The sequence below is a fragment of the Theropithecus gelada genome, chromosome 7a (assembly GCF_003255815.1).
Source record: "Theropithecus gelada isolate Dixy chromosome 7a, Tgel_1.0, whole genome shotgun sequence".
NCBI lineage: Eukaryota > Metazoa > Chordata > Mammalia > Primates > Cercopithecidae > Theropithecus > Theropithecus gelada.
The window spans coordinates 13545713-13565840 of record NC_037674.1 but is presented as its reverse complement, the minus strand read 5'-3'; positions in this window follow the sequence as shown (position 1 = coordinate 13565840).

Genomic DNA, 20128 nt, shown 5'->3' with positions numbered 1-20128 from the left:
ATTAGATAGATTAGATTAGATAGATAGGTTAGATTAGATAGATAGATAGTATATCTCCATCTAGTTCTATTATCTATCTCTCTGTCTCTATAATAGAACTAGAGATAGAGAGATATTATCTCTATCATCTTTCTATGGATATCTCTTTAATAAAATAACATTTTTTTCTAAGAGGAAAAGTCCATTTGGGGTAATAATTCACATTTGGGGCTATCTTTCAATCTGCCTTCTCTGGGAGTGTTTTTATAACATCTGTATTGGATTGAAAGGTAGTTGGAAGGCTGTGGTTGTGTATAGTAAAAACATTTAACTACAAACTCTGAATGTTATTCTAGCCTCTAGAGAAATAACTGTGTAGCTATAGTTCCTGTTTCGCTCAAAGAAATATATATACCCCCAAAATGGCCAGCACAGGATTTCTTTCTTCCAGATGACACATTACTTCAAAAACCAATGTAATAGAATATATTGACTTGGGAAATGCTAAGATTTTTTTTTTTTTTCTGGGTATTCCTTGCTGTTTACCATTATTGACTCAAACCATAAACCCGGCCCATCAGCAGCAGAGTGACTCAGTGAGTGTGGATATGTCATGTTTTAAGGAGAGTGTTAAAGTCTTAATGTCTTATTTCTTTCCACGTAACAACCTCCCTAATAACAGCAGCTTACAATAGTGTAATGCTTATCTGTGTCAGGCACAGCTCAGATCACTTTGTCTTAGTACTTACATGTTTAGCTCTCACCCTGTAAGTGTGTAGTAGCATTATTCACTCCCATTTTACAGATGAGAAAACCTGATCCCAGAAAACTTAAGGCATTTATCCAAAGTGACAGTTACACACATGCATGGTCCATGAAGATTTGAACCCGAGAATTCTGAGAGTCTTCACATGTAATCTCGAAGCCCCCATTTTAAGTATACTGCCCAAGGGCCGAGACTTTTGCTTCCACTGCTGGAGAAGCTGTGGGTGCAGGAGAGAATGCAAAGGACTGAGAGGCACAAAGAAGTACCTTAAGACAAAATAAAGCGAGAGTTCTGATGGTTGCAAAGTAAAGCCATGAGAAGAGCCTGGATAGAAATCCTGCTCATCTCTGCTTCTGGCTAGCTAAGGCCCCTTAGTAAAGGTATTTCATTTTTCAGAACCTCAGTTTCCTGCCATAAAAAGCTGTTGATAATACACTTTCAGTGTGCTGTCATAATTAAATAATATATGCACAATAGGCACAGAGAAACCTTAGCTGTCATCTACCTCCATCTCCCAACAGATGCAAAGAAAGAAACTTGAAATCTTTAAATTTACTAAATTAAATAGATAGATATCTGAGTAGGCTTTTCTTAGGACTAGAAAACAAATCAAAACAAAGCAACAAAACAAAAACTTAAAAAAAAAAAAGCTGGCATTTGTAAACATTAGTTTTCATTAATTTCAAATGTTCTTTTTTATTGCTCTCTTAATTTTTTAAATTTCTGCCTTCCTCTTTCTCTTCTTTCTCCTCTTCATTCCATTTCTCCCTTCATTTCTTAGTAGAATATTTTTTGAAAATGTGTAGCTTTGACTCAGCTAAATAAGGGGGCAGAAGGATCAGCTTCTACTGAGGCCATGAGACCTATGGAAAGCTGAGTGTCCTGGGGGACAGCCCAGCTGCAAAACAGAAACACAGAAGAGTGGGCTGAGCTGGGAGATGAGTATTCTAAAGGGAGGAAGTATGGGGATGACGAAAATTGCAGATTCTTTCTGGCCTAGGGTTTACTTCCTGGGATTTATGAAGTTCTGCTTTGCTTAAATATATTTGATTTACTTTACTAAACTGTGGTCCTTTACCTGGGCTGTCTTTTTTTTTTTTTTTTTTTTTTTTTGGTGGAGTCTTGCTCTGTCGCCAGGCTGGGGTGCAGTGGTGTGATCTCAGCTCACAGCAACCTCAGACTCCCAGGTTGAAGCGATTCTCCTGCTTCAGCCTCCTGAGCAGCTGGGATTACTACAGGCGCCCACCACCACACCCAGCTAATGTTTGTATTTTTAGTGGAGACGGGGTTTCACCGTGTTGGTCAGGATGGTCTCGATCTCCTGACCTCATGATCCTCCCACCTTGGCCTCCCAAAGTGCTGAGATTACCAGCATGAGCCACTGTGCCTGGCTTACTTGGGCTGTCTTATACTACCTTTTATATTCCTTTAGAAACATTCGAGTTGTTTCAGGCACGTGTCTCATTGACAATCCAAATTGCGCATTAGAATAAGAAAGTGTATCTTCCCCTTTGGTTCTATCTCTGTGTGTAAACAGGAAAGAACTAGATTCTGGGGTCAAAGAGTTCTGGGTTGAACTTTAGCTCTGCTACTTATTAGACAGGTGACCTTGGGCAAACTACTTAACCTCTCTGGCTGTCCTTATCTGTAAAGTGGAAGTAAGAATAGTAGCAACCACATAGGTTTGCTGAGATAATAAAATGAGATAATACATGTAAAGCACTAGCATAGAACTGGAGACTAAGAAGTGTTCATTATATGGTAGCTACTATTCTTATTTTTTAGTCTATTTTTCTGTCTCCCACAAGTGCCTATTTAATACAGGTTTGTTGAGCAAACTATAATATATGAATGAAACAAGGATATACTATTAGAGAGAACGACATAACAAAAGGCTTCTTTTCAGGGGTTTGAATAATTTTAGTATTGTAGGTTATATTTGAGATCCAAATCATAAGCAACATAGAAATATGAAAATAGAGTTATATCCTGTACAGTTATCATAGTGGTTAGGACATCTTATTTGTATGCATAGTTTTTTATTATCTTAACTACCTTAGTAGAATACCATATTATTTTATATGTTATTTAAAAAAGCAGGCCATGAAACAAAAATAACTAATTTAAAATTGAACAATTCAGTCCAATTTTAAAGACTAAAAGAGTAGTTATATTTTTCTTCACCCCGCCCACCCCCCAAACCCTGAATTAGCAGCTTTTTGCATGGAAGAGGCTACCTAGCAGATACCTTTCTGCCTCTAGGTAGCTTAGTTACTTTTATTCCACTTCAGTTAAACATATATTTTTTATTCATATACCATGTACTAGCCTCCTGGGTTTCAAAAATGAGCAAGCCACAATTGTAACCCTGGAAAATAATAAGATTGCCAAAGTGTTGAGAACATGAAAATTGTGCTTTTGAGGAATGTGGTTGAGCTCATGTGTGCTTTTTATAAGACTAGGGTGTGATCAACCTAATCATTCCTTCTGTGTCCTAGTTATAGAACTTGGTGTTTATATGTATTTTCCAGGTTGTTGGTTTACTAGGTTAGTGCCTATTTATTTTACATCTTGTGAATGACAGTCAAAATTTATGCCCCAGAGTCAGAAGCTTGGGTGAACCATTTGCTAAGGCCTGAAAACTACCTTTCTCTCTCACACAAGCAGTTGTTGTAATCAAATTGGCTCCATGCCTAGAGCAGGCTGTGTGACTCAGTGACAGTTGCAATCAGAGCATGGAGTTGGAGACAAAGAAGTCATAGATCAGGAAATCACAGTGATGATGGCCAATTGGGATTGGATAGTTTTATATGAGTGGAATTATTTTTTAAAGAATTTTTTTTCTTTAAATATCATTCATCAAAGGCACATTTAATCCTGTTACTTTTGCATGAGATTTAAAAAATTTGTTCTGGTAATCCTCTGTTCAACACTACAAGTAATTCTGTATCAAGAGAAAGCTCCACACATTACAACAACCATTCAGCATTTCCAATGCTCTTAGATGCACGCTTGATAAGTTTAGGGCTTATATGCCTACTCTCACTTGAATTAGATCCACTTTTTGAAGTCACTTTGATTTTAACAACCACCCCAGGTTAGATTCAATTATTTCTGGTTAAGATAACAGAATTGATTTTAAGACAAATCTGAAGGTAGAAGTTTTCAAATATTTTGAAGCTCACAACATATGTTTTGTGTTTAAAAAGGATGAAACCCTTCAGTTTTATATTCATTAATCTAGTTATCAATAGTTATAAATGTACATGGCAAAGGGTAATAAATACTTATATTGATTTGTGACTATTGATCAACTTTAAGGGGAAAATGTATATTAAAAATTAGGGAAAAATGAATAAGAGTGTGAAGTTGTGGTAGTTATAACACAATTTATTTTTTTCTCTTTTTATGGTATCAGATATATAGTAATACAGGGTAGAAATATTTTGGTGACATCAAATAAATCATTCTTAATTGCATAGTTGAGTAGTTGAGTAGAACTGCTGTACGACCAAGTATCTCAGTCCTCTTATGCTGCTGTAACAAAATACCTGAGACTCGGCAATTTATAAATAATAGAAATGTATTTCTTACCATTCTGGAGGCTTGAAGGTCCAACATAAGGTGCTGGCAGGTTCAGTATCTGGTGAGGGCCTGGTATCTGATTCCAAGATGGTACCTTGAGTTCTGTGTCCTCACATAGTAGAAGGTGGAAGGGCAAAAAGGGCAGAAGGCCATGTGAAGCCTCTTTTAGAAGGATCTTAACCATTGTAAAGAAGGAGCCCTCATGACCTAACACCTCCTAAAGGCCCCACCTCTTAATATTGTTGCATTGGAAATTAAATGAATTTTTGAGGGGCACAAATATTCAAATAATAACACTGGGTAAGGATGAGCGTAATCTTGAGATAGTACGGCACTAGAATCTGAAATAGTGTTCTCACTCACATAAACTTAAAACTTTGGGAGTGGAAAACAACTATTCTACACTGTAGTTGGGAAATAGTCTTACTTTTGCTGTTACTTTTGTACTTGGGTAATGTTCCTTAACATGAATCCCAGAATTCTGTATGAGGATTGAAAATGCCATTGAAAAAGTCCTGAAGAATTGTGATGCAATTTGAAACAGAGTAATTGTGTGAGGATTAAACCACATCATTCCAAAGTGAAGAGCTATTACTTTTGGAAAGAGTTGAAGTGACCATTGCATGTGATTTAGTTGGGTGTGTACTTAAGGTGAACAGACTTGTAAAATTAGATCACTATGCCAGGGTCTCCAGCCCCAAGGGATGCATACGAGGAATGTGCTAAGTGCATATATTTGCGTCGTTATGTTATTGTAGTATTGCATATTTAACCTTATGCAATAAATATTGTTACTATCAACAGATGACAAAACAGTGGCTCAAGTAAGCTAAGAAACTTATGCAATACCTCAGAGCTAGTACATTCTAAATCAAGGATTCAAACACTGATCTACTGTCTCTAAGGCCTATAGGCTTAATTGGCACAGCGTGTTTCTTGAGAAGGACCTCAGAATTATTGTGAGAATACTGGAAAGAGCGTTTGATTTGGAGTATGATGAGATCTGGATTAAATCTCATTTCTGTCTCTTACGGGCCCACAGGCAAGTTACTTAAGCTTTGAGACTCAGTTCCCTGGTAATATCTACTTTGCCGTATTGTCATAATATTAGAGATAATGTCACATGGTCCATATTCAGTACATGGTAGTTGTGATTTAACTGTTATCTCTGAGTCCAAACAGAGTTATAGAGAAAGAAAGCTATGTCAAATTTGGAGTGCACTTAACTTTGTCATTAACCAAGGCTACTGGTGGTTATTTGATAATTTATCTCTAAATTCAAGTATGACCATTGCTGGAGGAAAGAAGACTGTGGAATGCATACTCCTATATTTCACACAACTTAGAAAATGAAGCCCATTTGTTTAATTTACACCAGAGCTTCTGGCACCATGTAAAGTCTTCCTCTGGAGGAAACAGACAACAGGCTAATTTCCCAAGGAGGGAGAAACAATTAGCTAATTCATGAACTGAGGTTGTAGTCACAGTATACTCTTTTGGCCAAAGATAATCATCCCTTAGCTTACTTAAATAACACTAAACCAAGATTACCAATGTCATTACAGGAAGTGCTGTTTAAGGATAGGTCAAGCCATCCGTTTGAAATTCAGAGATATCTGGGATGCTCAGAGACTGTGTTAGAGCTGGAAGGGATTTTAGAGCTCATTGATTTCAGATCTCTCTCTCTCATTTTTTTTTTTGGTAGGTGCGAAAACTGAAAACCAGAGAAAGGAAATGCTGTGGCCAGGTCCATATGATACTGTGAAATATTTCTCATCTTGATTTTCTCCTGGATAAGATCCTGGGGCTTGGTGAGAAGCGTAATGTGTAGGGGTTCTAAAAGCCAGAGGCCTTGCTAAATTTAGATTTGGTTCTTGCTTATGTAATTTTCCCTGTGTTTTCAATTATTTATACAAATATATTATTTATATATGTCTGGAACTTGTGCTTTTAGCACTCAATAAGCAGGAATAATTTATAGGATTACGGAGTGCTTCCTGTCCTTACCTTTCCGAGTATGTTCTTTTGCATTGTTAATTAATTGTTACATTTCAGCCTTGTGCAACTTCCTTTTCCAGCAGTCTTGTGGTGGTGCTTAACTAGTCAGAGAGATAGGATCTATATTTATCATCATATGCATGTTCCAAAATCCAGGTTAATTATTTTATTAGCCATTTCTCTAGCCTTGCTACCCACGGTGGGGGGGCGGGGGGGAGGGGCTGGGTGTCGGTGGCATGACCCAGCCGGTCATGTTCCTTAAGTACAGTGAGAGCCCTACTGAAAGAGGAAGCCAGCTGCCAAGCCTGAATGGAAGTTGCCTCTGCTTCAAGTTTCTTTCTTGCCTCCACTTTTCAAAAACAATCTAGTTCTCGACCTATGCTTTTCTCCACCCTCCCTCAACCCCTTTTTTCTTTTCTTTTTTTTTTTTTTTTTGGGAGGGAGTCTCGCTCTGTTGCCCGGGCTGGAGTGCTGTGGCCGGATCTCAGCTCACTGCAAGCTCCGCCTCCCGGGTTCCCACCATTCTCCTGCCTCAGCCTCCCGAGTAGCTGGGACTACAGGCGCCCGCCGCCTCGCCCGGCTAGTTTTTTGTATTTTTTAGTAGAGACGGGGTTTCACCGTGTTAGCCAGGATGATCTCGATCTCCTGACCTCGTGATCCGCCCGTCTCGGCCTCCCAAAGTGCTGGGATTACAGACGTGAGCCACCGCACCGCCTGGCCAACCCCTTTTTTCCTCTGCTGCCTTGCACTGGCCTCAGGCACCTGCCTGGGCTCCTGACCATGGGTCTGGATTTGGGCTACTGCTAGAGATGCTGCCTCTCTCTATACTCCTCCCTTCCGATTGTTCCCCACATCTGGCCCTCCTTTTCCTTGGTTTTCACCTTGTCTTGGATTTCAGAGATTCGGGCCCTGCAACCCACAGGACTGGATGACAGCTGCTAAGAGTCAACCCGGCACATACCCCAGAGTGGTGCTTGCATGTAAGGAGGCCTAGGCACCCTGGGAGTCGAAGGCCTGAAAGGGGCTCCAGGGGCTGAGGGTTGAGCAAGGTAGCAGCGCACCATCTACTTCTGCCTTTTTCTCCACAGTCTCCTCAGTATTCCCTGGAGCAAATGGAGAGAGGTCTTGGTGTTTCCCCCTGAGGCTGGAGTATATCGCTCTGTAATCATAGGTTTCAGAAGAGGAAATACAGTGAGATACGTAAACTCCCCCACAGTGAAAAGGAGGACAGAATTTGCAAAGAGAGGTGCGTTTTTTGGCTACTGTCATTTAAAGGCATGAGGCTGGCAGGGCGCAGTGGCTCATGCCAGTAATCCCAGCACTTTGGGAGGCCGAGGCGAGAGGATTGCCTGAGCTCAGGAGTTCAAGACCAGCCTGGTCAACATGGTGAAAACCCATCTCTACTAAAAATACAAAAATTAGCCAGGCATGGTGGCAGGCACCTGTGATCCCAGCTACTTGGGATGCTGAAGCAGGAGAATCGCTTCAACCTGGGAAGCAGAGGTTGCGGTGAGCCGAGATTGTGCCACTGCACTGCAGCCTGGGCAACATAGCAAGACTCTGTCTCTAAAGAATAATGATAATAATAATAATAATAGTAATAAATAATAAAAGCATGAGGCCTTTGGCTGTGATGGAGTCCTTTGAGCTTAGCCTTTCTTGGATTCCTTCTGTTCTTTTGACGGAGCCATCAGGTGAGCAGCCCACTCTCAGACCATTGGCCCTGAAGCTGAGCAACTAGCTTACCACAGTCATAGGTGTTAATAAGTACGTAGACCATCTATGCCTTTGGCCTGACATGAAAAGACAACAGAATATAAACAAAATAATTCACAGGAAAAAGGGCCATTGAAGAACTTTGCTCTTTCCTTTTCTCAACATTGTCAGTAATTTGTTTTCTTTTCATGACATGCTAAATAGGTATCGGGCATAATACAGTGTACTAGGTTGACAGTATGTATTGAATGAAGGATCGATGGGTGATGAAAGGGCATCCCAGTTTAAAATATGGAATTCTCCCGACCTGGGCTTGTTCATACTGGGAACACCTTCTGAAACATCATATATACCTCAGGAGCCCTGACAGCAGCTTTCAAGTCTTAAGGAATACAGCTGCAGATGCTCCTGGTTAGGTGAGACTGATTGGCCACAGCACTGGCCGTCTGGAGCCTGCCTCCCTGGTCTATTTGTTCTCTAGCACACTTTGACGGATAAATGCCAGAAGATTCTGGTGCCTTGTGGGGCCAACTAGATGGTCAGGGAACTCCACCCAATACAAGCTGATTAGGCCAAGTAGGCAGTAGTTAACTGTGTGAAAGGTGAAGGAGAGGATTCTGGGAAAGATACTATAAATGCCCCAGGCAATGAGTTTTCCTAAATCTGGCCACAAAGTGTGTATTAGCTCCTTATTTAAAACATCTTAATTTTTAAGAGTAATTTATGTTTGTCATTTAAAAATATAAAAACTTAGATGAATATAAGGTAAAAAGTCCCCCTCCTGTGTGGTGATGCCCTAATCCTACAATTTGAGTAAGCACAGCTAACAGTGTCTTGTTTGTCTTTCCAGGAGTGTTTAGTGCATGTGTATCTGGTATAGTGAATGGGCTAGACTAAATAGGGTGAAATCAGAAAAGCAGCTTTGTTTTTTTCTCTAACCCAAGCCCTTCAAACCCATTCACTAGTCTCCCTCCATAGACCTTGGACAGTATTTTGAGCAGATCCTATGGCTTTTCTAAACATGTCTAGATGTTAAAACATTCTTTTATTTTAAAATGTATTTAAAAGGTCAATGTGATCAAAATCAAAAGTTCCTTCTCATATCTCACTTTAAACTTCTCCCCTCTCCTTAGTTTAGGCCTGGCCTTGGGTCAGAAATCTGCAGTGAGGAAGAGGAAGGTGGGATTTGGCTTGTCTGTCCACTCTGCCTGGGTTTCCCACTCCTCTGGATCCCCTGCTGAACCTGGCTACTCCAGGACCGAGCTGAGGGGCAGGAGGAGAGGTAACAGAACAAGGTCTTGCTCAACAGGTGCTTTGTAATCAGACCAATGCCCTCTGGATAGTGCATACCTAATGCTGGCTTTTTCCTTTACGGATGGTTTTATAGGTTTTTCAGAGAATGCCCTCTGCTGAAGCAGCATTTTTGTTCTCTGTTCCCTGAACCATTTGTTTTGGGAGATGCTCTCTCAGCCTAGCGGAGTGGTTCACCTCCTTCCACAGAACGTTTCAGCTGGGGTTATCTTGGCCTGGCCGCCAGCTCTCTGGGGGCAAGTTCTTTCCAAGATGGCACTAGCCTGGCAATCTTCCAGGAGGATCGCTTAGCCCATGGGAGAGCTTGGCATCATTGCCCCACAGAAGCCTGGAAGAACAGCCTATTCCCACCACAGCCCTCTTTCTTTGCTTCATCCTAGCTTCATCCTCAACAGGCAGGCACTTCGTTCTGTACCCCTGAGTTCTAGGGAACAAAGGTCAACTCACCTAAAACTTCTCTCACTACGCTCTAAAAGAGGAGGAAGCCCTCTGAGTTTTTGAAGACTGGCAACAGTCGAGCTGGGGGTGGGATGGATTTTCTCCCTCTAGTGAGCCCCCCATTCTCTCCAAAGTTCTCTCTTTTCCTCTAACTTGGCACCCTGTGCAGCTTCTCTCATGAGGCGGGCAACCCCCTGGAGCTCTAACACTACTGGGCCAACAACTCTTATCCAGGTTCTCCTCTTCTTCCTCACTCTGATCAACCTCTAATATCCTCTTACATAGAGACTGACGGTAGGTGATGGGCTAAGGGTCACAGTATAGGGTTTCGTTCACCGTTTAGCAAGTCCTAAATGGATAAGATAGCACCTCTATTTAGAACATGGGGGAACATGTTACCAGCTGTTATCAATTTTGAAACCTCAGCCCAAATTCAGAGACAACAGGAAAAGTACACACACACACACACACACACACACACTTCTGAATATTGTATATCCTTTTCTTAACTTCAAATGGGAGTATATGATTCTTACTGTTTTGGAACTTGTTTTCTTCACTCAAGAGCTTATCTTAGACATCTTACATTGTCCATACATCCAGATTACTGTGTCTTTCTAATGGTCTGGAACTGTGCACTGTATGTTCATTTTCAGGTTTCCATTATTACAAACAGTGTTAAAATGAACAATCTTTGTACACTTTTGAAAGCATATCTGCAGAATAAATTTCTACGGAGAGAATAACTTTGACTTCATAAGTAGGACTCTGATGTATCTTGCCAATTTGCCAGTTTTCTATCAGTTTTCACTCTCGCCATTAAGAAGTAGAATACCCATTTCTCCATACTTCCACCAAAAGCATTGAAATGTTTTTCAATGTGATAGGTAAAAACATCTCTACCTTATTTTAGTTTGTGTTCAACTGTAAACATGGTTGAACATCTTTCCATATGTTGCTTGGTCTTTGATATCTTTTTTTCCAAGTGGCCTTTTCACATCCTTTCTTCATTTTTGTACTCATGATTTTCATATTGATTTTTAAAGAGCACCACACATGAAGGACATTAGCCATTTTCTGGTATGTGAAATACAAACATCATCTCCAGTTCTTCTTTGATACATTGGCTTTGTGTGTATCTTTTATTTCTCTTCTCCAAAGAAGTTTTACAGTTTAATGTAGTAAATTCATCAGTATGCATTTGTGGCATCTGGATTTTATGACATCCTTAGGTTACAAAAATATTCCCCCATTTTCTTCTAGTGTTTTTATGGCATCACTTTTTTTTTTAACATTTAAGTTATTGATCTTTACAGAATATATTTTAGGGTAAAGTGTGAGCTTATTTTTACCTAACAAAGCAAACTTTTACGTTTATTTTTACTTATTTTTCATTTTAAAATAATTTTTAATTGATTATTTATTTATTTATTTTAGAGATAGGTTCTCTCTCTGCTGCCCAGAGTGGAGTGCAATGGTATGATCATAGCTCGCTGCAGCCTCAAACTCCTGTGCTTAGATGATCCTCCTGCCTCAGCCTCCTGAGTAGCTAGGACTGTAGGTGCATACCAATGCACTCAACTAATTTTTTTTTTTTTTTTTTTTTTTTTTTGGAGAGAGAGAGTCTCACTGTTTTGCTCAGGCTGGTCTTGACTTGCCTAGCTCAAGCAATCCTCCCATCTTGGCCTCCCCAAAGTGCTGGGATTACAGGCATGAGCCACCACACCCAGCCCTCAAAGCAAACTTTTTGCCTCTTAGACTTCTGTAACTCCTCTTTCTCTTCTTCACATCACTAAATGAAAATCTAAATCCCTTTAACCAAAGCTTCCCACACAGCTAAAGGCAAAAGCAAATACAAAAGGTAAATTTTGTATGTGTGTTTTAAATAATGCCCACTGCCCACTTTCCAGAAATCTTAGCCTGAATTTTCTGGGCATTGGTCTCAGGGACCAGTGCTTATTTTCATGGCAGTTACAATGGGTTTTCAGATCAGGTGATAAAAAGAGGCAAGAATATTTGCTCCTTCTTATTTTTATAGCAGATGCCAGGAGAGAGGAAGTAATAGGCCCAAGGTCATAGAACAAATTAGAGTGTTGAAATTCAACATTCTGAGCCATCGAGCCTGTTGCACTAATCATTGGACAATATCTTTACAAAGCACAGGTAGAAAGCATTCTTCTTATTGCATCACTCACCAAATTACATAATCCACAACAAAAACAGCTAGAGGGCAGTGGGCAGAGTAAAGCTTAGCCCACTGACATGCACAGATGTTTTAGTGAATTGGGAAAATGGCCTGCTCATAGAGATCATATATAATAATTGACAATGTGAGTCAGACTTGGGCCTCATTCAGGATTTATGTTATCCTCTTAATGAAATTGCTGATTGTTTTGACTTGCTCCTCTCTGTCTGTTTCAAGTTGCCTGACAGTGTGTTTCAGAGACAGGCTTGCTGGTCTGAGGCTCTATTCTCAAGTGCTGAATTATAGCGTCCATTAAGGAGTTCAGAAGATCTGTTTGGAGAGGCAGGAATCCAGCAAAGCTTCTAATTTTTCCATGATGACTGATGGATTTGGAGCACTCTTAAGGGGTGGCTGTATAATGCTAAGTGTTTAGCATGTGCCAGCTTTGTCACCTTACATGAACCCTGTAACTACCTTTTATTCCAGCCTCATCTTCATAGGCTACCAAGAAGTGGTAGGTGGGAGGGGGGAGTAGGAGGGGGCTGCTGCTTCAAAGGGAAGAAGATTTCTGACTTTGGGAGTAGGGAGAGGTGGGAGGGAATGTGGTGAGTGAAGGGGGAGGCACCAGAAAAAAAAAAAAAAAAAACCCTGCCTGTGTCCTAATTACCTGGAATATTCCCTGCTTGGGTTTCATAGGTCATTGGATTTCCTCCAGAAATGTTGTTTTGCAAAGGCTGTGTGTAGTAAGCAGACCTGCTGGTGAATAGGACATCCCTTCCTAACAACAGGATATGGAAGAGTTCAGCTCCAGGAAGATCTCTGTGCCCAAAATGGTGGAAAGAAGTCGGAAATGGTCTCTGTATGGCCAGCTGCTATTTTCTGTAAACTGAAGTGGCTCTGGGGATCGGCCCCAGCACCTCGTAATACTGGGAGACTGTGTTTAATGTTAGGTGCCTGAAGTTCTTCAGTTAGTTTGTGGTTTATGTGGTTAGTGCTGACAGCATCAGCTAAGTTGGAGTTACAGGCAGTGATTGTGCTTGTCATAGAAATGGTTCATTCCTTGATGTGCTTTCAAGTGCTGTGTCCTATGAATCCTGTTGGCAAGAAAACCATCCTCCACCCTAGCACTTAGTTAATAAATATGGCTTGAAATGCAGCCAAAAATGCATATGTTTGCTGTGCTGTTAGATTCCTTCTTGAAAGGGAAAAGCTCTTCTGAAAGTGATGCACAAAGGATTCTATTAATTAGAAGAACTTATAATGTCTCCCTATGGAATAAAGAAAAAATAATAGCCTGTATTGCTACTCCACTAGTTCCTTTGTTGGACAAAGTTTATTGCTTTTGCTCCTAGCAAAAAAATTGCGGCTCTGACTCCTCAGTTGTCTCTCTTATCCTTGTGCTGTGCATATACAACTATTCATTAATGTCAACAAGACTTATGAGTGCATATCCGGTGGGGCGGAGGCAAAGGGACTAGATCCCAAAGTCAACATCTTTGCAATACATTCCAAGATGAAAATGATCAAAGTCTCATTACTCTTCAATGACTAACAGAAAACAAAGTAGTTCATTCAGGACACAGGTTCGAGATGAAACAGAAGATTTTAATTTTTTTCTGATTTATGTTCATATATGTACCAGATCCAAAAACATTTCAAGTCAAACTTGTCCCTAGGTATGGTAAAATAGAGTCATTGGAGCTCACTTGAAAATAGAATTTCTAGAAAGTAATTTAAACTTCCAGAAAGCTAGAGGGGGAAAGAGCAGCCAACCAGGCGGAAATCAGGTACTAAAGATTCTGAAACACACTTGGGTGAGTATCATCAGAAGGAAATATGCGTGTTGGATAAAGTAGCTAGAGAGAGAGGCCTTCATGCCCCTGAGGGAACAGAGAGATTTCTTAGCTTGTTTCTGCCTTGATGAGTGATGAGTGTGTAGTTAGACTAAAAAGGGCTCCTAAGAAGACTTAGTCTCAATTCTAAAACCACTGCTTCCAGACCATCGTTTTATTCTGGGGTTAGTACACTCCTCTTTTCCTTTGTAAGTTGCACTGTGTCTTCTGTGTCCCCTACAGATTTATACCCCACCCTTTTCCACTCTGGACCCTATAAGGCTGATGTCTATGGACTACATCAACTGGGCTCCCTTGCCTCTGGCTTCTTTTTGGGTTTGGCTAATGGAAAGGACTGGCAAGAAGTCAGAGGGTGGCAGGAAAGAGAGGTGGATCAACTTATTCCCTACTTCCCTTGCTGCCAACCCTCTGGTTATTAGTGGCTGTGTTCCTTAGAAAAGGCCACAGCTCCTGTCAGGACCCTTTCCCACTGTGCAGGTCTCCCCGGGATCCAACAACCACTCCTTTCCCTTAGCTGTCAGGCCTAGGATTGCTGGTGACTTCTCTCTTTTGCTAGTCCAGAGATGTTTCACCATCCTTACTCTTTCAATGAACCATCTGTTTTCTGCTAGAATTGTGACATGGATATCTATCCATATCAGCACGGCTACTAAGAACAGAAAGCAAACAGCCAGTCCCTGATCTGGATACAACAATCATACTTTACAGTGTTGTGGGTTTCTGGTAGTTGTTCTACCTTTGGAAATGTTATTCACAGGCTCCCATTATAAATGGTCACTTCTGCTGTGTTTTACCTCTAGCTTCTGGCCATATTAGCTTAAGTGACAACCTTGGCCTCTCTGCTCTGACTCTGTCTTGCTTTGGATAATTCAAGTGCTCCCTATGAGTCAGGTCCTATGCTGAGCTTTTTTACTTATATATTTTATTAAATCATCACAATAAATAGGTACTATCTTTGTCCATAGGTCACAAATGAGAAAACAGAGGTGCAGAAAAAGCTACTGAAAGTCACACAGCTAGGAAGAGCAGGCATTCAAATTCCGTTCTGCTCTAAACTGCTAAGCTCTGATGCCAGCTGATCCTCTGGCTTAAATCTCAGAACTCACTATCATTATATGCCATGTTTCTACATACATTGGTTCTTCCTTTGTGTTTTCTAAACCATGGGGTATCTTAGCTATTCAAACTGCTCACTGGGCTTCTAGTCCTGGCCCATCTCCTGTTCCTCCCAATCTGGAGCTTGATCTCTGTTTTAGTCTGCCATAAAAAATACTCCTGGGGGGCTTAAACAATAGAATTTATTTCTCATGGTTCTGGAGGCTGGAAGTCCAAGATCAAGGTACTAGCATCCTAGGTTTCATTCTGAGGACTTTCGCTCTGAGGCCAGTTGCTCTGTGTGTGTGTGTGTACATAAGGTTGTCTTTGTGCACATGAGGAGAGTTCTCTGGTGGCTGTTACTCTTCTTAGACACCAGTTCTATCAGATTAGGGCTCCATCCTTACGATTTCATTTAACCTTTATTACCTTCTTAGAGGTCCTGTCTCCAGATATTCACATTGAGGGGTAAGGCTTCAACATATGGACACTGTGGGAACACAATTCAGTCCATACAGTACCTCTTTAGGAACCGAGACTTAGCATTGATTCCGAGTCATCATGGTGAAAAACAAAAATCAGATCCTCCAAGGGAGGAAAAAAATTCCCTCCCCCTCATACCTACAAGGTGTCAATCTTTCTAAATTCTTATAAATGAGTGAACTTTTTTCAAAAGCATTTAGAAATATTATGTTAAACTGTACACATATGAGGACCTTGATTAACATACTATTTACTTTTAAGGCATCCTATTCTAACTTCAGGCAGAGCAACATTATGTCATCCTAGTAAGATGCGGTCTATGTCATATTTAATATTCTATGTGAACTTACACATTTCCGAAGTGGCCAGGATTTATTTGTACAACATGAGAAGGGTGTGGAGAGGAGAGCTGCCAGTCGTAGATAAAAACACACTTGGAGGTGTTTAATTAAGAGAAGAGAAGGAAAAAAAAAAGCTTTGAGGATGAAGAGAAGGGGATGGATGAAATGTTTTATCCTTTGACAAACGTGTTTTCCGTAAAAAATTATAGGATAAAAAAAGTGGTCATGGAAGCTGTTTTACCTTCCATGGGTAGATGAAATGTTTTATCCTTTGACAAACGTGTTTTCTGTGAAAAATTATAGGATAAAAAATTATAGGATAAAAAAAGTGGTCATGGAAGCTGTTTATCTTCCTTTTCCTACTTCTACTCTTCATTCCCATAAATCTGACAAGTTTATTTCTTTCTGCTCAGTCTTAACCTCTGAAGAAGAAGATAGGGACTATCTATAGTGGACTAGTTCTGGTTAGCTAGTTCCTAAAGCTGGCACTTGATAATGAAGAATCTTCACACATCAGGTATCTGGCTAATCTGGTAGAAGTACCATAGCTCTCCAGAGGAGTAATTTATCACTTTGATAGGAAAAAGAAAGCCAGTATTATTTTATACATGGAGAAAAAGGTAAGATAACATTATTGGAAATGATTTGCCATTGGTATATATTTTTAACTTGGCATGTGTAGATATACGGGGTATGTCAACATAGACGAATCTTCATGTTTTGTTTTGTTACAGTGCACGCTATAGCAAGGGAATCTAACAACACCAGTGGTACTGGCTCTTGGGGTGGGGACATACCTCAGATTAGGTAGCCCAAGCCACTTGTGTTTCTCCAAAGTCCTGTGGGTGTTTTGAACTGAGAGCGTAATAGAAAAAAAGAGTATGGGGTCTCTGGACAGTTACAGGTCTGGAACACCTGGCTCCTGGGGCACGTGAGGTCGAATTTGCTGAGATGCAGTGATAGGAGGTTCAATACTCTGGTGTGTCTTAATAGTACTAGTGTAGAGAATCCATCCCTGTTATTACTCTGATCTTTTCAGGGAGCAAAGTCCACAGGCTTTCCCAGGCACTCTTTTAGTCTGTAGTGCTATTATGTCCAATAGTTCTCTATAAGAAACTCCAGTCACTTATGCTAGGTGTAAGCCTACTGTCTTTTGTTCTATCTACAGTAAAGCTAAATGTCAGTGAGTCTGCATAATGATTCTTGTCCTTGAAAACTTTCTCTTGCCTTTATTAAATACATTGTTCCTCTCAGTTATAAAAAGACAAAGGAAAAAAGAAAGCAGCAAAATGGATGTGTCATTAGAGTGAATACCTTCAGAAAGTTCCTCATACACCCTGGATTCTCTGATTTTTACCTCTTACCTTCTTGAATCGAGGGTGATATGAACACATAACCAGAGCATGTCATTCTTTTCTTCATGAGCAGAAGGGAGGGGTTTTGTGAATTAAAAACTCAAATGCTAATGCCAGGGAAAAATTATGACTTGGTATCACAAATGCAGTCAGTGTTTGTGCGGCCTCTCCAACTATGTTTAAACTATAAAACATAACTCCTGTCTCTTTACATAAGCATAGTAGTATCACAGGGAACTACTTACGTGAGAAGGCTTTTCTCTCTTTCCCTATTTTTTCCTTCTCTCTTTTAATGAGTGTGGGGGAAGAGTTACAGCTCTTAGATGTTGGTCTTTATAACGTCCTTGTTGAAACTGTGAAGTTCCAAAGTTAATGTTCCCCTCAGGGAATTTCCTTGACAAGCAAACAGTTCTTGCCTTATTCTTCCAAGGTGGGAAACATTCAAGGAGGGAGGTCTCTCAGCCACAGCTCTTCCTGGAACATCTCCCCACTCCACTCAGGAATGTGGGGCCTATGGGGCCTGTGGCAGGTGGGAAACCCGTGGAACACAAAACCCAGTTGTCCCTCTTCTAAAACTTTGCTTTGTCTGTAAAGAAACTGTCTGGATTGAACTGGTGTCTCAGCACAGAGATGCCATGAGAATCTACAGGAGTAGCTCCTCTATCCTTGGGATTGGTCAATGTATTGTCCCCAAGCCTGCAGGACAAAAACCTCACTCATTCACCTGTACCAATAGACACTTGTGATGGTTAATTTTATGAGTCAACTTAGCTAGTCTACAGCACCCAGATGTTTGGTCAAACATTATTCTAGATGTTTCTTTTTTCCTTTATTTCTTTTTTATCTTTTTTTTTTTTTTTTTTTTGAGACAGAGTCTCGCTCTGTCACCCAGGCTGGAGAGCAGTGGCCCCATCTTGGCTCACTGCAACCTCCGCCTCCCGGGTTCAAGCGATTGTTTTGCCTCAGCCTCCTGTGTAACTGGGATCACAGGCATGTACCACTGTGCCCAGCTAGTTTTTGTATTTTTAGTAGAGACAGGGTTTCACCATGTTGGCCAGACTGTATTCTAGATGTTTCTGTGAGGTGCTTTTGGATGAGATCAACATTCAGTCTGTAGACATTGAATAAAGCAGATTACCCTTAATAATATGGGTGGACCTCATCTGATCAACTGAAGACCGTAGAAACAAAGACTGATCTCCTCCAAAGAAGAGGGAATTCTGCCAGCACACTGCCTTCAGACTCAGCTGCAGCTCTTCCCTGGGTAGGCTGCAGATTTTGGATTTGCCAGCTTCCTCAATCAGCTCCACAATCATGTGAGCCAATTCCTTAAAATCAGTCAGTCTGTCCCTCCCCACCCTCCCCCCACCCCCTCTCTCTATACACATACATACCTACCTCCAGTTCCGTTTTCTTTGAGAACCCTGGCTAATACAGCATTGACCGTACCTTAAAATTCGTTCTTAAAACTTGATTAGAAGCCTATTTGTGGAAGATAGTTATTTGTATTCTACTTCTCAGGCTAGGCTTCCACATGAGGCTGATAAGAAACATGCAGTCATAGGGGAGAGCTCAGGTAGAGTGATTTATTCTCCACACCTTGGCTTTCTAAATCCATAATCTTATTGTGTTGTTCATATGCTTAAAATTCTTTACTGCCTTCAAGAAACGGTCAAAATGATTAATGTGTCCTATGAGTAGCATGATCATATAATTATCCAAATGGGAACACTTTTGAGAATTAAGAGGAGTATTGTTAATAGGATCCCTGTACTTATAAGATATTGTCAGTTCTGACCCTTACCTCCTCTAACTCCACATTCCCCTCTGCTCACTTTGCTTAAGTGCCATGCTTCTTCCTGCTGCAGGGCCTTTGCACATGCTAATCCCTCTGCCTGGAATACTCCCCCTCCCACCCAAGCATTCCCCAGTCTATCTAGCCAGTACTTCCTCATCCTTTAGATTTACTTCAACCATCACTCAAAGTCTCCTTGGTTTTGGTGTGAAGTTGATATGTTCTCAAAACAGCATGCACCTTTGCAGCAATGCCATTTTTTAATTCTACCCTTTTACTTTTATTAGGGTCACTATTTGATTCGAATTTGTCTCCCCAACTGACTGGAAGCTCCACCAATGCAGGGATTGTACCTGTGGTTCCAATGCTTATGTGCTTGGCACATAGTAAAACTTCTTCCAGATACTTATTAAGTAAATAATTGAGGGAATCCTAACCACTTGAACCCCTTATAAGTGAAGTGTTATTTTCATTGGCTAGAGGTTAAGGAAGCCACGGTTGATATATATGCCCTTGGTCACACAGTGGCAAAACCGATACTCAACCCTAGGTTGGTTGACCCAGAGTCCATGCACTTTCCTCAACACCAATCTGTCTTTCTCTGCACCTGCAGAAACCAAAGGCAAAACTCCCATCTGTGGGCTTCTCATATTGTCTCATCTTTAAAAGCACATCCAATCCCGACACTACTAAGAGAAATGAGAAAGCTATCTCTGTACTTTAGATGGAACCAATCTTAGAGTAATTGTCTGGAAATTGTGGAATCTATTGCCTCTGAATAATTGAGTAAGGTGAGAATAAGTGTGTACAGAATTTTTGTTAGCCGCAGATTTTAGAGCGTAAAATGTTTGATCGCATGAAGGGAAGAAAATGTAATACTGTTACATTTCATTAAAAATTGAGATTAAAATCTCATGTTCTATTTTTGTGCAACTTAAGGCTGTTTTAGATATAATTATAAAGAATCAAAGAGACTGTTTCCTAATTGATTCCTAAGTAGCAATACTAAACCCTCTCTTGGTTGTCAGGTAGATAATTTCATAATTCCATTTCGTTCTGGAAACACAATAGCTTAAGAATTGTGCAACCTTCGGTGGGTATCATGTAATGAGCAGACAGCTCAGAGGGAAACTTGCAAAAATCTAATCAAAATGGTCTGATAGTCCTGTCTCCTGGATTTCAGACCCACAGGGCAGATTCACAGCCAAGTCTGAAAGACTTGACAAAA